Source organism: Vicia villosa, unplaced genomic scaffold (genome assembly GCF_029867415.1).
Source record: "Vicia villosa cultivar HV-30 ecotype Madison, WI unplaced genomic scaffold, Vvil1.0 ctg.000278F_1_1, whole genome shotgun sequence".
Classification (NCBI taxonomy): Eukaryota; Viridiplantae; Streptophyta; class Magnoliopsida; order Fabales; family Fabaceae; genus Vicia; species Vicia villosa.
In genome coordinates, this window is record NW_026705117.1 from 1045165 (window position 1) to 1061999 (window position 16835).

A 16835-nucleotide genomic window follows, 5' to 3' on the forward strand; every position below is an offset into this window, starting at 1 on the left:
TGCGAAATAAACCACTTATAAAGCAAAGGAGTGCAACAGTTGATAAGTCCACCTTTCTTATCATTCCTATGGTGAATGGAATGATAAGTATCCCCAAGCAAAGTAGGCACAGGATTCCCAATCATGAAAATCCGAATAGCATTAACATCGACAAAGTTGTCAATGTTGGGAAAGAGTATCAAACCATAGATGAGCAAGGCCAGAAATGTCTCAAAAGCAATCATACTTCCCTTACTAGCCAACATAGCAGCCTTTCCAATCAAGAACTTGGAAGTCAAACCCCAAATTCCTCCTTTTTTAGTCATGTTTGCTTTCACATCTGATATTTTCAAATGAAGAAGCTCTGCTATCTCATCAACCTGAGGCTCTTTCTCCAGACCACTAAACGGTATATCATTCGTAACTGGAAAACCAATCCAATAAGAATACTCCTCCAAAGTGGGCATAAGCTGATAATCGGGAAAGGTAAAACAATGATAAACCGGGTCATAAAACTGCACAAGAGTCTCAAGAATCCCTTTTTCCACTTTGGTCTTCAAGATAGAGATCAATTTCCCATAACGGTTTTTGAAGTTGTCAAGATTAGGAACCAAAGTTGCTAGCTCTTTCAATTCCTTTGCACTTGAATTCCGGAAAGTGTACTTCTTGATGCTTCTCTTTTGATCCATGGTACCTGTGATGTTTACAAAAAATGTCTCTAAGTTCCTTGAAAACCATTTGTGAATGTTATTTTTATGAATGCATGGATGCATGGTTTATGTATCAATCACAATCAAGAGCACACAAGATCGCATCAAATCACACAAAATCACACAGTCCAGGTTCTTAGGTTCGACGTCACGAGCATGGAGCCATGGGTCTACCCATCCCACAAGGTGTGTTCTAGGGAATTTTGTACCTGCCAATCGGGTTCTACAAAGGTTCCCAGAGTTTTCAATCTTCTATCGGATATTACCGGCACGCACAATTGCTCATGGGCGCCAATAATATGCCTAAAAAGACCTCGTCTGAGCGTAGTATCGCATGACAACAAGCTCAAATTGGTACTTGATCTTGTTTATGCACTACATCCTAAAAAGGCTTAGATTGGTTAAAAAAGGTTCTAGGCCATTCAGCTTCTACGGACACTCACTATTGAAAGTAATAGCGTTATCACGATGGTTTGTAACAACCTCTACTACCTTCCATGAGGCCTCCACTGATTGGGGTTCCACCATATGACGCTCATGGTAAGGATTGCTCCTGACATGCGACTATTGGTCTTACCACCTCCTATCTCAAGTTACTCACCAAAGTTCGGGTTAGAACTTTGTCTCATCACAGAGGAACCATCGAGCACCAAAAAGAAAAAAAAAGAAATTAAACAAACAAAGCATACAGCAATATACAGATAAAAACACACAGATAAACAAAAATAGGCTTAACACACTTAAAACTGGGTCCCCAGTGAAGTCGCCATTTTTCTGTAGCGGGGAAAATCTGATATCGAAGCCATGGAATTGACTCGACTCAATATTCCGTTTGAAATCGCCATCGCGCTTTATTTTTTCAAAGGAAAGGGGAAAAGAACGAAAAACCCAAAGTTTTGTTTTTAAAACAAGAAAGAGAACTCAGGTTCGGGTGTTGATTATATGAGGGGAAGGTTTAAAGCACCCCTCATATCTGTGGTACTCCACAGGAACCTTTTTGAAAATCTGTGTCGTGTGTGCTAAACAACGGTTTATTTTATTTCTAAAATAAGCTCGGCAAAGCGTTTAGCTTTGGGCCTACATACCTCCTCGGTGCAATGGAGAAGTCAGAGCTAATGTAGTTCCGCTTTAAGGGAAAACATTTTTAAAACGAATAAACACTTTATCATCGTCGGAGAGAAATACTCAGCCATTGATCTTGAGCATGAGAACAAATGAGTTCTTTGCATCGCAAATGAAAGAAGGGCTCCAACTCGGATAAAATCGACGAGGATGCCACTAGCTCTCTCACGCGGAAAATATCTCATTATATCAATCAATTTCAAAATCTTGGGGTATAACCACTCGTTTCGACAATTAATGGTGTCTAAACTTTTGAAGAAAAGCCACTACGGGCAAAAGATATTTTTTAAGAAAAAGGTTTTGAAAAGATTGCAAACATAAGAAGGTTTTTGAAAAAGGGAGAAGACTTTGAAAATTTAAGAAGTGGGAGGAGATGAAGAGGCTATCCTATTGCGCAAAATAAAAGCTAAGGAAAAGAACGGTCTAACCGAAATAAGAAGCCAACACTTGACATTAAGAGTCAAGGTAGATTTCCCATCCTTTGGAATTATCAATACCAACACATTAACACTTGGGGGATCCAGATGAACTTATTGTCTTAGCACCACTTTGCATTAAGCACCTTAAAATTCTGACGAAAATCGGGCAGAGTAACGGCTGTTTTTAGGTAAAATCCTTATCTCAATGCCTTGGAATTAACCATCAAGGGCTTTCAAGGAAATACCTGCACACATAAACAGACAACAATCCAATGCCAGACAGACAGAAAAATCACAGAGTAATAACAGAATGAGAGTTCAGAGGTCCTAAGTCCATAAGTCCGAGTCTCCAGAATGCTAGGGATAGTAACCAATAGTCCAAAAGAGAGCCTTAGGTGTTTTTTAGATTTTTGTTATTTATTAGTGTTTTAGCATAAAAGTAAAGTATGGTCCGAGTGGACAAAGAGAAAATAGCGGAAACATAAACGTCCAAATGGACAAAGAGAAAAATGGCGGAATGTAAATATGATGAAATGATAAAATAAAGCGATAAAGCGAGAAATATAAAGAGCAATATAATAAAGGTACGGAAATTAAAGTTAGTTGTTAGATGTTAAAGATAACCATCTTGAAACTTGTCAAGTATGTTATCAAAGTTAGTAGGAAGATCTATGGTGAGTGAAGGATGTACTCGGATTTAAATTCAATAGAAACTTATCAGAAGCTTGATAAAATCATAGCGACTACACGATAAATTTCCATAAGTCATAAATCAACCGCATGCAATTCTCTTCCATGTTGGATCTTTTTATTCGGGACACGAAATATTGCGCTATGTTAAGCAGATCGCCAAGTGATTTATGTAGAAATCACCCTACAACGAGGCCGGTCAAAACTTTATGTGCTAATGCATGCGAGAAGAACGATATATAGATCGCCTTCCGAAAGCAATACCGCACGAAAAGAAAATAGGTAACGATCTAGTCTTTACTAAGAATCCATAAGAATTCTCAAAGTATTAAGACTTTCATCGATCAAAAGAAAAAAAGAAGAAGAAGAAGATAAAATGCATAAAGATATTCAACTCACACTATCATTAATATCATTCATCCATCTTGATGGATTAGGTCATTTCAAACCTATCAACACCCAAGATCCAATGATATTAATGAAGTGGAGGAAGTAGGAAACCAAAACAAGCATAAAAAAGGCAAAAAACCACATTCTGCCTGCTGGAAATCGATTTCATGCAGGGGGAAATCGATTTCCATAGTGCAGTTTTCAAAAAAAACAAGTTACGTTCAGCAGGAAATCGATTTCAGCCTTAAGGAAATCGATTTCCTCAGTGTAAATTTCAGCAAAAACAGCATTTAAAGGCATGAAACTTGATTTGAACAAATATACAAACACCTTATGATCACACATCAACTTGAGCACGAAATTTCCATCACAAAACCAGCAAATATCATCAATATAGCATCAAAGATGCATTGAACACAAGCAATAAAGATCTACATCATGGATCTAGCAAATTACCACTTCTTGAACAAAGATTTTGGAGTAGCTTCAAGAGCAAGCACAAGGTGTGTAGATCCTTCAAATTTGGAGATGATCAAACAAAGAAAAGAGTGAAATGTAGGAGGTTTAGTTCAAAATTAGCAAGATTCAATGTGAATCTCACTAATCTTATGAAAATGAACTTTGGGTGAGGGTTTTGGAAAGGGTGAGAAATGAATTTGCAAGCAATTTTTTGGCTCTCCAAGCTTGAGAAATGAGAGAGTAGTGGCCTCTATTTATAGCATTTGAGCAAGAGTAGTGGTAGTTTGGTCTTTTTGCATTTGGTAATTAGCTTGTGTTTAATTGGTGATTAAAGTGGCAATTAAATGGTAAAAAGTGGTAAAATGGGGTTTAAGTGGGTTTAATGAAGAGAATTATTTTGATGAGGTGGAAAATTGGTACAATAACAAAAATGGTCAAAGAAAATAGGTGCCAAAATCAAATCAAGCTTCCTTCCTTATATTTTTTGAATTTCGCCTTAAGGAAATCGATTTCCCCAGGAGTGAAATCGATTTCACTCTGTTCCAGAAGAGAATTTGGCGCAAAATACACTAGGGAAATCGATTTACCCAGGAGGGAAATCGATTTCATGCTGTCCAGAATGTGATTTTGTTGAAGATTGCTGCAGGGAAATCGATTTACCCAGTAGGAAAATCGATTTCATCAGTCAAGAATTTGAAAAATGCCTTGTTTATTGCATGTCTTGGCTTGGTACCTACAAAACAAAAGCCTACAAAGAAACAAAGCAATGTTTTTGGTATTTGGGTTAGCATAATATGCATACAAGATAAACAATCATTGGTGCTTGATGGTCCCTCTTATTGATGAGGTGGGTGCTACACCATAAACAAAACTTCCAAGTGAAGCTCTTGATTAGTGATTGGAATATGAATGATATAGGATCTTAGGGTCAAAAATTGGGGTATGACAAGAGTCAGCCTCAATTCTGGGCTTTGTACAGAACACCAAATAAAATCCATCCAAATAAACACTCCCCAAGTAGAGTCAGCCTCAATTCTGGGCTTTGTACAGAACATAAAAATCCCTTGTAAATTAACCCCCAGTGGAGTCATCTCCCAGAGTCAATAAATAATACATTAATCAAAAAGCCTCAAGCTTGGGCTTCATGCAAGCCAGTTAAAAATCAAATCTTTTATACAGTAGATAGACATAGCTTATCTCTATAGAGAGATCTTTCTTCTATCTCACCACATTCAAACAAACAAACATTACATTTCATTTCAATTTCAATCAAGTCTCCCATTTAGGATTTTGAAAGGCATGAGCTGGCAGTAAAACCCAGACATGTGGTAACTTTCCCTAATTTGGATGAGCATTTTTCTTTCATTTAAGAGGCATTTGACTGGTATACTTGCACATACACAAGTAAGGTCCCCCTCTTGAATGAAATGAATTCAAATATTCTGTCACTCTTTTAATGTTTGTGGTGGAATAGTAGAAATACCTCTCTATAAAGATGACTTCATGTCTCTTTACTGTAAACAGAGATTTAATTCAAGCTTCAACCTTGAGCTTCAAGCAAGGCACCAAAAATAATTAATAATTAATTAGTTCTCCGAACTACATTAAGCTCTGACTTCCATTAGGGATATGTAGGCATGAGGTTCACAAGGAATCTCAGCGAGCTAATAAAATACCAAAAATAGTCAGTCTGTCTGTCTGTCTTTCTTTTATTCAATTCAAAGGAGAAACTTTCCCAATAATCATTAGCAGCACAAACACATTTAGACACAGAGAAGGTTCCTGTAGAGTACTACAGATATGTAGGGTGTTTAAACACTTCCCTATGTATAACCGACCTCCCGGACTCCAGAATTTCTAGTCTAGGTGTAAATCCCCACACTTAGCAAACTCCTAGGGTTTAGTTGAGATCTTTTTTCCCCTTTCCTACTCGTAGGACAAATAAGAAAGTTCGTGTGATATCGTAGGAAGAACTGAAACAAAATTCATCCCACCACGGGCGCATTCTCCTTCCAAATTTCGCGTGAAGGGTCTAGCGTGCCGTCCTCCCAAGTGAAACGGGGAGGTAAAAAAAACGACAACCACACCCCGAACCGGGCGAGAATGTTTCTTTTGTAGAAGCGAAGTACGTTTAGGGATGTGATTTTGGCTAATGGTTCGGCCTCGATCCACTTAGTGAAATAGTCGACCGCGACTATTAGATACTTGTTCTGATTGCTCCCGGTTACGAACGGGCTGAGGAGGTCCATGCCCCACCACGCGAACGGCCATGGAGATGAAAAGGGCTTGAGTTCGTTGGGGGGTGCAAGGTGCATGTCCCCAAAACGCTGGCACTTGTCGCATTTCTTTACGTATTCCTTGGTGTCGTCTTGCATCGTGGGCCAATAGTATCCGGCTCAGAGGGCTTTCCGGGCGAGAGATCTCCCTCCTAAGTGTTGCGAGTTGATTCCTTCGTGTATCTCTCGGAGTATGTGGGGAACCGTGCCCTCGTCTATGCATTTGAGGAGGGGTATGGAAAATCCTCGTCGGTAGAGGCGATTTTCGATCAAGACGTACGAGCAGGCTCTCCTTCGGATTACGGAGGCCTCTTTGGGATCGGCGGGCAGGAGGTCGCTAGTTAGGTAATTATATACGGGGGTCATCCAGCAGGACGCATCCCCTATCGCGTTTACGAGTGTTAGCGCGGATAGAGATTCAGTGCTGGGTTTTGGATTTGTTGCCCCCTTTCTTCCTCGTACTAGCTAGTTTTGATAGGACGTCTGCCCGGGAGTTGTGCTCCCTTGGGATGTGTTTTACTTTGGCGCTCCTGAATCGGGTTAGTCTTTCTCGTACGAGGGCCAGATATTCGGCGAGGGCTTCGCTTTTGACCTGATATTCGCCTGAGATATGGGATGCGTCCAGTTGAGAGTCGGTGAATACCTCAATTTCCTCGGCTTCTAAGTCGTTTGTGAGGCGCAATCCGGCAAGCAGGGCCTCATACTCGGCTTGGTTGTTGGACGTTGGGAATGAGAGCGAGAGGGATACTTCTATGAGGGTTCCTTCCCCGTTTTCTAGAATGATCTCTGCTCCGCTGCCAGTTGAGTTTGACGCTCCGTCCACATATAAGGTCCATCTCCGGGCGTTGTTGTTTGTTGTTTCGGGGAAGGCCATTTCGGCCACGAAATCTGCCAAGACCTGTGCCTTAAGGGCTTTTCTTCCTTCGTACTTGATGTCGAACTCTGCAAGCTCTAATGACCAACGGAGCATCCTTCCGGCCATATCGGGGCGTGCAAGCAATTGTTTCACGGGTTGCTCAGTTCGCACGACTATGGTATGGTCTAGGAAATAGTGCCTGAGTCTCCGGGCCGCAGTTATTAATGCGAGTCCAACCTTTTCGATTTGTTGGTATCTGACCTCGGGGCCCTGGAGTGCTTTGCTTGTGAAGTAATTTCTGGCCTTCCGGGGTTTCTCGTATTAGGGCCGCGCTGACGGCCTCGGTGGATACGGCGAGATAGAGGTATAGGATTTCTTCGGACTCAGGCCGGGATAAGACCGGTGGGCTGGAAAGGGCTTGCTTGAGATGGGAGAAGGCGCGCTCACACTCTTCCGTCCATTCGAAGGTGGTTTCCTTGCACAAGAGTTTAAACAAGGGAAGGGCATGTTGGGCGGATTTGGCCACAAACCTGGATAGTGACGTGAGCATGCCGTTTAGGGTTTGGATTGACTTTTTTGAGCTCGGGATGGGTAAATCCGAAAAAGCCCTGCATTTATCTGGGTTGGCTTCGATTCCTCTTTCCGTTAGGTAAAAACCGAGGAATTTTTCCTGCCCGAACGCTGAACGTACATTTCTCAGGGTTGAACCTCATCTTGAATTTTCGGGCTTGCTCGAAAACCTTTTTGAGATGGGCGGCATGATCGGTTTCTTTTTGGGATTTGACGATCATATCATCCATATAGACTTCGAGCATGTCGCCTATTTCCGCTCGGAACACTTTGTTCATCATGCGCTGGTATGTCGCGCCGGCGTTTTTCAGACCGAATGGCATTACGTTGTAATAGTAGTTGCCCGATTCGGTCATGAAGGTCGTGTATTTCTTGTCGGTTTTAGCCATGGGTATTTGATTGTACCCGGAGTATGCGTCCATAAATGAAAGTAATTTAAAACCGGCAGAATTATCGACTAGTTTATCGATATTGCGCAGAGGGTAAGCATCTTTTGGGCAAGCCCTATTAAGATCGGTGTAGTCAATACACATGCGCCATTTTCCATTTGATTTTTTAACAAATACAACATTGGAGAGCCAAGTGGTATACTTGGCCTCAGATATAAATTTGGCCTCTAGGAGGTCTTTTTAAAGCTAGTTCGGCTGCAACCGTTTTCTCTGGTGATTGTTTTCTTCTTCTCTGAGCGACGGCCTTGCAAGCGGGGTCGATAGTCAGGTGACGGCAAGCGACTTCTAGATCGAGCCCGGGCATCTCGGCGGCGCTCCAGGCGAATAGGTCGGCGTTTTCACGGAGGCAAGCTTTGAGTTGTCTTTTGGCCAGGTCCGGCAGGTCCGCTCCGATCTTGACTCCCCTGGTCGGATCTTCTCCGAGGGCCACGAGTTCGAAGTCTCCGTCTGGTATTGGCCGGAGGATCCCTTCTGATATGCCTGTGTTTATGCTCTGCTCGGACTCTTCCTGAAAACGATTGTCGAGGTCGACAGTGTCGATGCGGGGCATTGATTTGTTGGTCTCGGAGACTACGCTGGTCGCTGTTTTGTCTTGGGCCGGTGTCTTTATCGTGCTCAAGCCTTTGGCGGAGGCTTCGAAGCATCTCCTGGCCGCTTCAATATCGCCGTTGAGTGTTGCGACTTGTCCTTTGGTCGTATAATATTTAAGCTTGAGGTGCATGGTTGAGGGGACCGCGATTAATTCGCCTAGGGTTGGGCGTCCAAGGATGCACTGGTATATCGATGGGCAATCGATGACCAGGAACTAGACTTTAACAGCCCTCGTGGTTTCCGCCGATCCGATTGAAACTATGAGCTCCACGAACCCCCATGGCTTAGTCACCGTGCCGTTGAAGCCTTGCAGGTCTGATCCTACGTATGGGGTGTGTAACGCCCGTATAATTTTAATATTAATTTAATTTTATTATTGAATTAATAATTAGAATTATTAAAGAAATTGTGGAAATAATGAATAAATGAAGTTTTTGGCTTTTGGGCCATATGTGGAAATAGAAGAAGAAGGGGGGGTGATTCTCTAAAACCTTTTTCTAATTTTATTATTTCATAAACATTGGAATTGGGAAAAAGAAAGAGCGTGAAAGAAAGAGGTCTGAAGAACGAAGAACGCGAAGGAGAACGATAGAGGGAGAGACCAAGAATCCAGAATTATCTGAGGTAAGGGGGGGACTTGTCTTGATTATCATCTATTATCGGGTTAGGGGTTAGTAATGCTGAATAGATGTAGAATTCGGATCAATTGAGTCATATGATAGGTTTAGGGATTGTGTCAATTGTATGATATTTGACCCCTGTGTTTGAATCTATGATGTATGTGTTGTTATAATCTCAATTGATGTGTATTTGGTGCATTACGAGACGTAATTCGTTTGTTTGTGCATTCTAATTCTCCATGTTCGCACTGGTATGTGTTGGGGTGTTTTGGGATACATGGAATGCTGTCTTTTCTGCAGATTGGGGTTTTAGAATCGCGGTTCGCGCCGCGTACATAGGGGAGGCGCCGCGAACCTGAAGGCATATGGTAAGGAAGTCTTGTTGCGTTCAGTACGCGCCGCGAACAGGTGACCGCGCCGCGAAGGCGTTGTTCCAAATCGTTCCGCGCCGCGAACATGTGTACGCGCCGCGAAGGCGTTGTTTCGATTCGTTCCGCGCCGCGAATGTGTGATGGCGCCGCGTGCTGTTGATGTTTTGTGATTTTTTTAAGAAAGTTCAAAGAGGCATAACTTTCTAACCGTTGGTTCATTTGATGCGCCGTTTTGGGCTAAATGAACCTTATTAATCGATCTATGTGATGATGATTTGACTAGTTTTAGAATGATGATAACATATGTTGCTATTTCTTGATGATGATGATGATTGTAGCAAATATGTGCATGTTTTCGACATGATGATGATAGAATTGTGGTTGAATGATGTTAATATATATGAACATACTTGAATGATGATGATGATTATTGAGGATGATGATGATAATGATATAAGTATGTTATATATGTTGCATTCATTCATGTGCATTGTTGATACTGTATCCATAAGGGATGTGTTGGATCAGTGAAGGGCATGATTCCCATTGTGTGGAATCTGTGCTGGCAGGGCCGTATCTGGATGATGATAGATCGGTCATGGGTTATACCCATTGGATGACGTTGGTACCACATGCATAGTGTCAGTTCATTCATATGTATGATTTATGACATGATTGGAGGTATTCCGGTGAGGTAAATGCTGATAATGCGTTGGTTGTTATTTGTTTTGTTTTGTTTGTCTGTTTATGAAACAATTGGGTGAATGATGCAACTGTGACGTGTTATTGCTTTATAACCTTATAACATTTGTTAATTATGATGAGACTCACCCTTACATGTTGTCATTTTCAGACTGAAGATAGCGGCTGTTCGACTCGGTGAGGATTAGCTCATGAGTCAGTGTTTTTAGTTAGCGTCAGGTGTCATGCTCTGGTAGTTGTAACACTGGGAACGTTTGTTTGTGGTTTTGAATGTAACTCTATACTTATCTGTTTTGATTGAAGTCTGAAACATTTAGTAATAATGTAGACTTGATGTGGTATTTTCTGCTGCGTAGAACATGGTTTGGATAATGAGTTATGATTTTCAGGTGTTCGAATGATGCATGACTTATGTGACGTGTATATTTGTTATTTATGAATTGTGATACCTCTCTACATGTTACTCTGATTTAATAATATGTTTAATTGCCGCGGGTTATTTAGAGGGGTGTTACAATAGTGGTATCAGAGCATAGTCGGTCGTTGTGACCAGAGTCTTAGTGTCAGTGTCAGTTTTCCTGTGTATACGACTAATACGAGTTATTGTCGATACTTGTTCTGACTGGATTGTTGTATTTAAGCAGAACAAATGGCTGGAAGAGGAGGAAGAAACGATGATGCTCTTGCTGAGGCTCTGGGCATGATTGCTGGTGTGCTTGGAGGAGGGACTGTAGGAACAGGGATTGGTGCTGATAGGCAACTGGGGAATTTTCAGAGGAACAATCCTCCATTGTTCAAAGGCACGCACGATCCTGAGGGTGCTCAGAAATGGCTCAAAGAGATCGAGAGGATTTTCCGAGTCATAGATTGTGCTGAGAATCTCAAGGTGAGGTTTGGTACCCACATGTTGTCTGAGGAGGCTGATGACTGGTGGTTGACAACAAAAGCTGAACTGGATGCCGGCGGTACAGCGGTTACTTGGGCTATATTCAAAAGGGAGTTTCTGAGGAGGTATTTTCCTGAGGATGTCAGGGGCAGAAAAGAAGTGGAATTTTTGGAGTTGGTTCAAGGTAACATGACTGTACCAGAGTATGCTGCCAAGTTTGTGGAACTGGCAAAGTACTATGTGCACTACAACAACGACGAAGCCAGTGAATTCTCGAAATGTGTCAAGTTTGAGAATGGCCTTCGGGATGAGATCAAGCAGGGTATCAGGTACCAGAGGATCCGGAGATTTGTTGATCTGGTGGATTGTAGCAGGATTTTTGAGGAAGATAGCGTAAAGCTGAAGTCATCTCACTCTCGCGAGTTGGTTGACAGAAAGGGGAAGAAGCCTATGGACAGAGGTAAACCATATGGTAGAGGTAAACCTGTTGATTGGAAGAAACCCAGTGGGGGAGATTCCAGTGCTCGTATCAGATGCTACAATTGTGGTGAGATGGGACATCGTAGGAATGAGTGTAAGCTGAACCAGAAGAAGTGCTTCAAGTGTGAGGAAGTGGGTCATGTCGCGGCTGATTGTAGGAAGAGGGTGGTGACTTGTTACAACTGTGGTGAAGAGGGTCACATTAGTCCTAATTGTCCTAAGCCAAAGAAGAACCAATCGGGAGGAAAAGTTTTTGCCTTGACCGGGTCAGAGACTACTCCAGAGGACAGATTGATTAAAGGTACGTGTTTCATTCATGGCACACCTTTAGTTGCGATTATTGATACTGGAGCAACTCATTCTTTTATTTCTTTGGACTGTGCTACGAGGTTAAATCTTGAGATATCTGACATCAATGGAAGTATGATTATTGACACTCCTGCGTCGGGTTCAGTAACTACTTCATCTGCATGCTTGAATTGTCCGATTGATATTTTTGGTAGAGAATTCGGAATGGACTTAGTGTGCCTTCCGTTGAAAGAACTTGATGTAATCCTGGGAATGAACTGGTTGGAGTTCAACCGTGTTCATATCAACTGTTTTGAGAAGACGGTAACTTTTCCTGAAGAGAGTTGTGCTGATAATCTGGAAATGACAGCTAGGCAGGTGAATGAAGCTATCGGAGATGGTGCAACAGTATTTATGTTGTTCGCAATGATGAATGTGAAAGAAAGGGTGGCTAGTAGCGATTTACCTGTGGTGTGTGAATTTCCAGAAGTTTTTCCTGAAGATGTAAATGAATTACCACCGGAAAGAGAAGTGGAGTTTTCTATTGATTTGATTCCGGGAACCAGTCCAGTGTCGATGGCACCGTACCGTATGTCGCCGTCTGAGCTAGCCGAACTGAAGAAGCAGTTAGAAGAATTGCTGGAGAAGAAATTTATTCGTCCTAGTGTTTCTCCGTGGGGTGCGCCTGTGTTACTAGTAAAGAAGAAAGAGGGTTCGATGAGGCTGTGCGTAGATTACAGACAACTGAACAAGGTTACTATCAAGAATCGGTATCCATTGCCGAGGATTGATGATTTGATGGATCAGTTGGTTGGAGCGCGGGTATTTAGTAAAATTGATTTGAGGTCTGGGTATCACCAGATACGTGTGAAAGATGATGATATTCAGAAGACTGCTTTTAGAACAAGGTATGGACATTATGAGTATTCTGTAATGCCGTTTGGAGTTACTAATGCACCTGGTGTTTTTATGGAGTATATGAACAGAATATTTCATCCTTATCTCGACAAGTTCGTGGTGGTATTTATCGACGATATCCTGATATATTCTAAGAATGAGGAAGAACATGCCGAACACCTCAGAACTGTGTTAGAATTGTTGAAGGAGAAGCAACTTTTTGCCAAACTGTCGAAGTGTGAATTCTGGTTGGAAGAAGTTAGTTTTCTTGGACATGTGATTTCTAAGGATGGTATTGCTGTTGATCCTACAAAGATAGAAGCCGTGTCTCAGTGGGAAGCTCCGAAGTCAGTATCAGAAATTCGTAGTTTTCTTGGCCTTGCAGGTTATTACAGGAAGTTTATTGAAGGATTTGCAAAGTTAGCATTGCCGTTAACTAAACTGACCAGGAAGGGACAAGCTTTTATTTGGGATGCAAAGTGTGAAGAAGGATTCCAAGAGCTGAAGAGAAGGTTGACTAGTGCTCCTATCCTGATTTTGCCAAGTCCGACAGAATCATTTGTGGTTTATTGTGACGCATCACTAATGGGTTTAGGTGGTGTGTTAATGCAAAATCAACAAGTGGTCGCTTATGCGTCGAGACAACTCAAAGTGCATGAAAAGAATTATCCGACTCATGATTTGGAGTTGGCAGCTGTGGTGTTTGTTTTGAAGTTGTGGCGACACTATTTGTATGGTTCGAGATTTGAGGTGTTCAGTGATCACAAGAGCTTGAAGTACCTCTTTGATCAGAAGGAGCTGAATATGAGACAGAGAAGGTGGTTAGAATTTCTGAAGGATTATGATTTTAGTTTGAATTACCATCCGGGTAAGGCAAACGTTGTGGCTGATGCATTGAGTAGGAAGACTTTGCATATGTCTAAGTTAATGGTGAAGGAATTGGATTTGATTGAACAATTCAGAGACTTGAGTTTAGTGTGTGAAAGTACTTCTACTAGTGTTAAATTGGGCATGCTGAAGCTGACTAGTGGTATTCTTGAAGAAATCAGAGAAGGTCAGAAAGCTGATGTTGGATTAATTGATAAGTTGACTTTGGTAAATCAAGGCAAGACTGGTGAATTCAGAGTTGACGAGAATGGTATACTAAGGTTTGGTGATAGAGTTTGTGTTCCTGATGTTGATGAACTCCGAAAGCGTATTTTGGAAGAAGGACACCGTAGTGGATTGAGTATTCACCCTGGTGCTACTAAGATGTATCACGATTTGAAAAAGTTGTTTTGGTGGCCGGGAATGAAGAAGGAAATTGCTGAATTTGTGTATTCTTGTTTGACTTGCCAGAAGTCAAAGATTGAGCATCAGAAACCGTCTGGGTTTATGCAACCGATGTTTATTCCTGAATGGAAGTGGGATAGCATATCAATGGATTTTGTTTCGGGTTTGCCGAGAACTGTCAGAAATTGTGAAGCTATCTGGGTTGTGGTAGACAGGTTGACTAAGTCTGCACATTTTATACCGGTGAGGATGGATTATCCGATGGAGAAGCTAGCCCAGTTGTATATCGAGAAGATAGTTAGTCTTCACGGTATTCCTTCAAGTATCGTGTCAGACAGAGATCCGAGGTTTACGTCTAAGTTCTGGGAAGGTTTGCAGAAGGCTTTAGGTACTAAACTGAGGTTGAGTTCTGCTTATCATCCGCAGACGGATGGACAGACGGAGAGGACAATACAGTCGTTAGAAGATTTGTTACGTGCTTGTGTGCTGGAAAAAGGAGGTAATTGGGATAGCTATCTGCCTTTGATCGAGTTTACTTACAACAATAGTCATCATTCGAGTATTGGTATGGCTCCGTTTGAGGCTTTGTATGGTAGGAGATGTAGGACGCCGTTGTGTTGGTATGAATCTGGTGAGAGTGCCGTGATTGGGCCAGAAATTGTACAACAGACTACGGAGAAGATTAAGATGATTCAGGAGAAGATGAGAGCTTCTCAGAGTCGTCAGAAGAGTTACTATGATAAAAGAAGGAAGACACTTGAGTTTCAAGAGGGAGATCATGTGTTTATGAGAGTTACTCCTATGACAGGAATTGGTCGGGCATTGAAGTCAAGGAAGTTGACTCCGCGTTTTATTGGACCGTTCCAAATTTCTGAAAAGGTGGGAGAATTGGCATATCGTGTCGCTTTGCCGCCGATGCTTGCAAACTTGCACGACGTGTTTCATGTGTCTCAATTGAGGAAGTACATTCCAGATCCGTCCCATGTGATCCAAGTAGACGATGTACAGGTAAGAGACAACTTAACGGTTGAAACATTGCCTGTGAGGATTGAAGATAGAAGACTGAAGCAATTGCGTGGCAAGGAAATAGCTTTAGTCAGAGTAGCTTGGGGAGGACCAGCTGAAGGGAATGTAACCTGGGAGCTAGAGAGCCAGATGAAAGATTCCTATCCGGAGCTCTTTGCTTGAGGTATGTTTTCGAGGACGAAAACTCTTTTAGTGGGGGAGGGTTGTAACGCCCGTATAATTTTAATATTAATTTAATTTTATTATTGAATTAATAATTAGAATTATTAAAGAAATTGTGGAAATAATGAATAAATGAAGTTTTTGGCTTTTGGGCCATATGTGGAAATAGAAGAAGAAGGGGGGGTGATTCTCTAAAACCTTTTTCTAATTTTATTATTTCATAAACATTGGAATTGGGAAAAAGAAAGAGCGTGAAAGAAAGAGGTCTGAAGAACGAAGAACGCGAAGGAGAACGATAGAGGGAGAGACCAAGAATCCAGAATTATCTGAGGTAAGGGGGGGACTTGTCTTGATTATCATCTATTATCGGGTTAGGGGTTAGTAATGCTGAATAGATGTAGAATTCGGATCAATTGAGTCATATGATAGGTTTAGGGATTGTGTCAATTGTATGATATTTGACCCCTGTGTTTGAATCTATGATGTATGTGTTGTTATAATCTCAATTGATGTGTATTTGGTGCATTACGAGACGTAATTCGTTTGTTTGTGCATTCTAATTCTCCATGTTCGCACTGGTATGTGTTGGGGTGTTTTGGGATACATGGAATGCTGTCTTTTCTGCAGATTGGGGTTTTAGAATCGCGGTTCGCGCCGCGTACATAGGGGAGGCGCCGCGAACCTGAAGGCATATGGTAAGGAAGTCTTGTTGCGTTCAGTACGCGCCGCGAACAGGTGACCGCGCCGCGAAGGCGTTGTTCCAAATCGTTCCGCGCCGCGAACATGTGTACGCGCCGCGAAGGCGTTGTTTCGATTCGTTCCGCGCCGCGAATGTGTGATGGCGCCGCGTGCTGTTGATGTTTTGTGATTTTTTTAAGAAAGTTCAAAGAGGCATAACTTTCTAACCGTTGGTTCATTTGATGCGCCGTTTTGGGCTAAATGAACCTTATTAATCGATCTATGTGATGATGATTTGACTAGTTTTAGAATGATGATAACATATGTTGCTATTTCTTGATGATGATGATGATTGTAGCAAATATGTGCATGTTTTCGACATGATGATGATAGAATTGTGGTTGAATGATGTTAATATATATGAACATACTTGAATGATGATGATGATTATTGAGGATGATGATGATAATGATATAAGTATGTTATATATGTTGCATTCATTCATGTGCATTGTTGATACTGTATCCATAAGGGATGTGTTGGATCAGTGAAGGGCATGATTCCCATTGTGTGGAATCTGTGCTGGCAGGGCCGTATCTGGATGATGATAGATCGGTCATGGGTTATACCCATTGGATGACGTTGGTACCACATGCATAGTGTCAGTTCATTCATATGTATGATTTATGACATGATTGGAGGTATTCCGGTGAGGTAAATGCTGATAATGCGTTGGTTGTTATTTGTTTTGTTTTGTTTGTCTGTTTATGAAACAATTGGGTGAATGATGCAACTGTGACGTGTTATTGCTTTATAACCTTATAACATTTGTTAATTATGATGAGACTCACCCTTACATGTTGTCATTTTCAGACTGAAGATAGCGGCTGTTCGACTCGGTGAGGATTAGCTCATGAGTCAGTGTTTTTAGTTAGCGTCAGG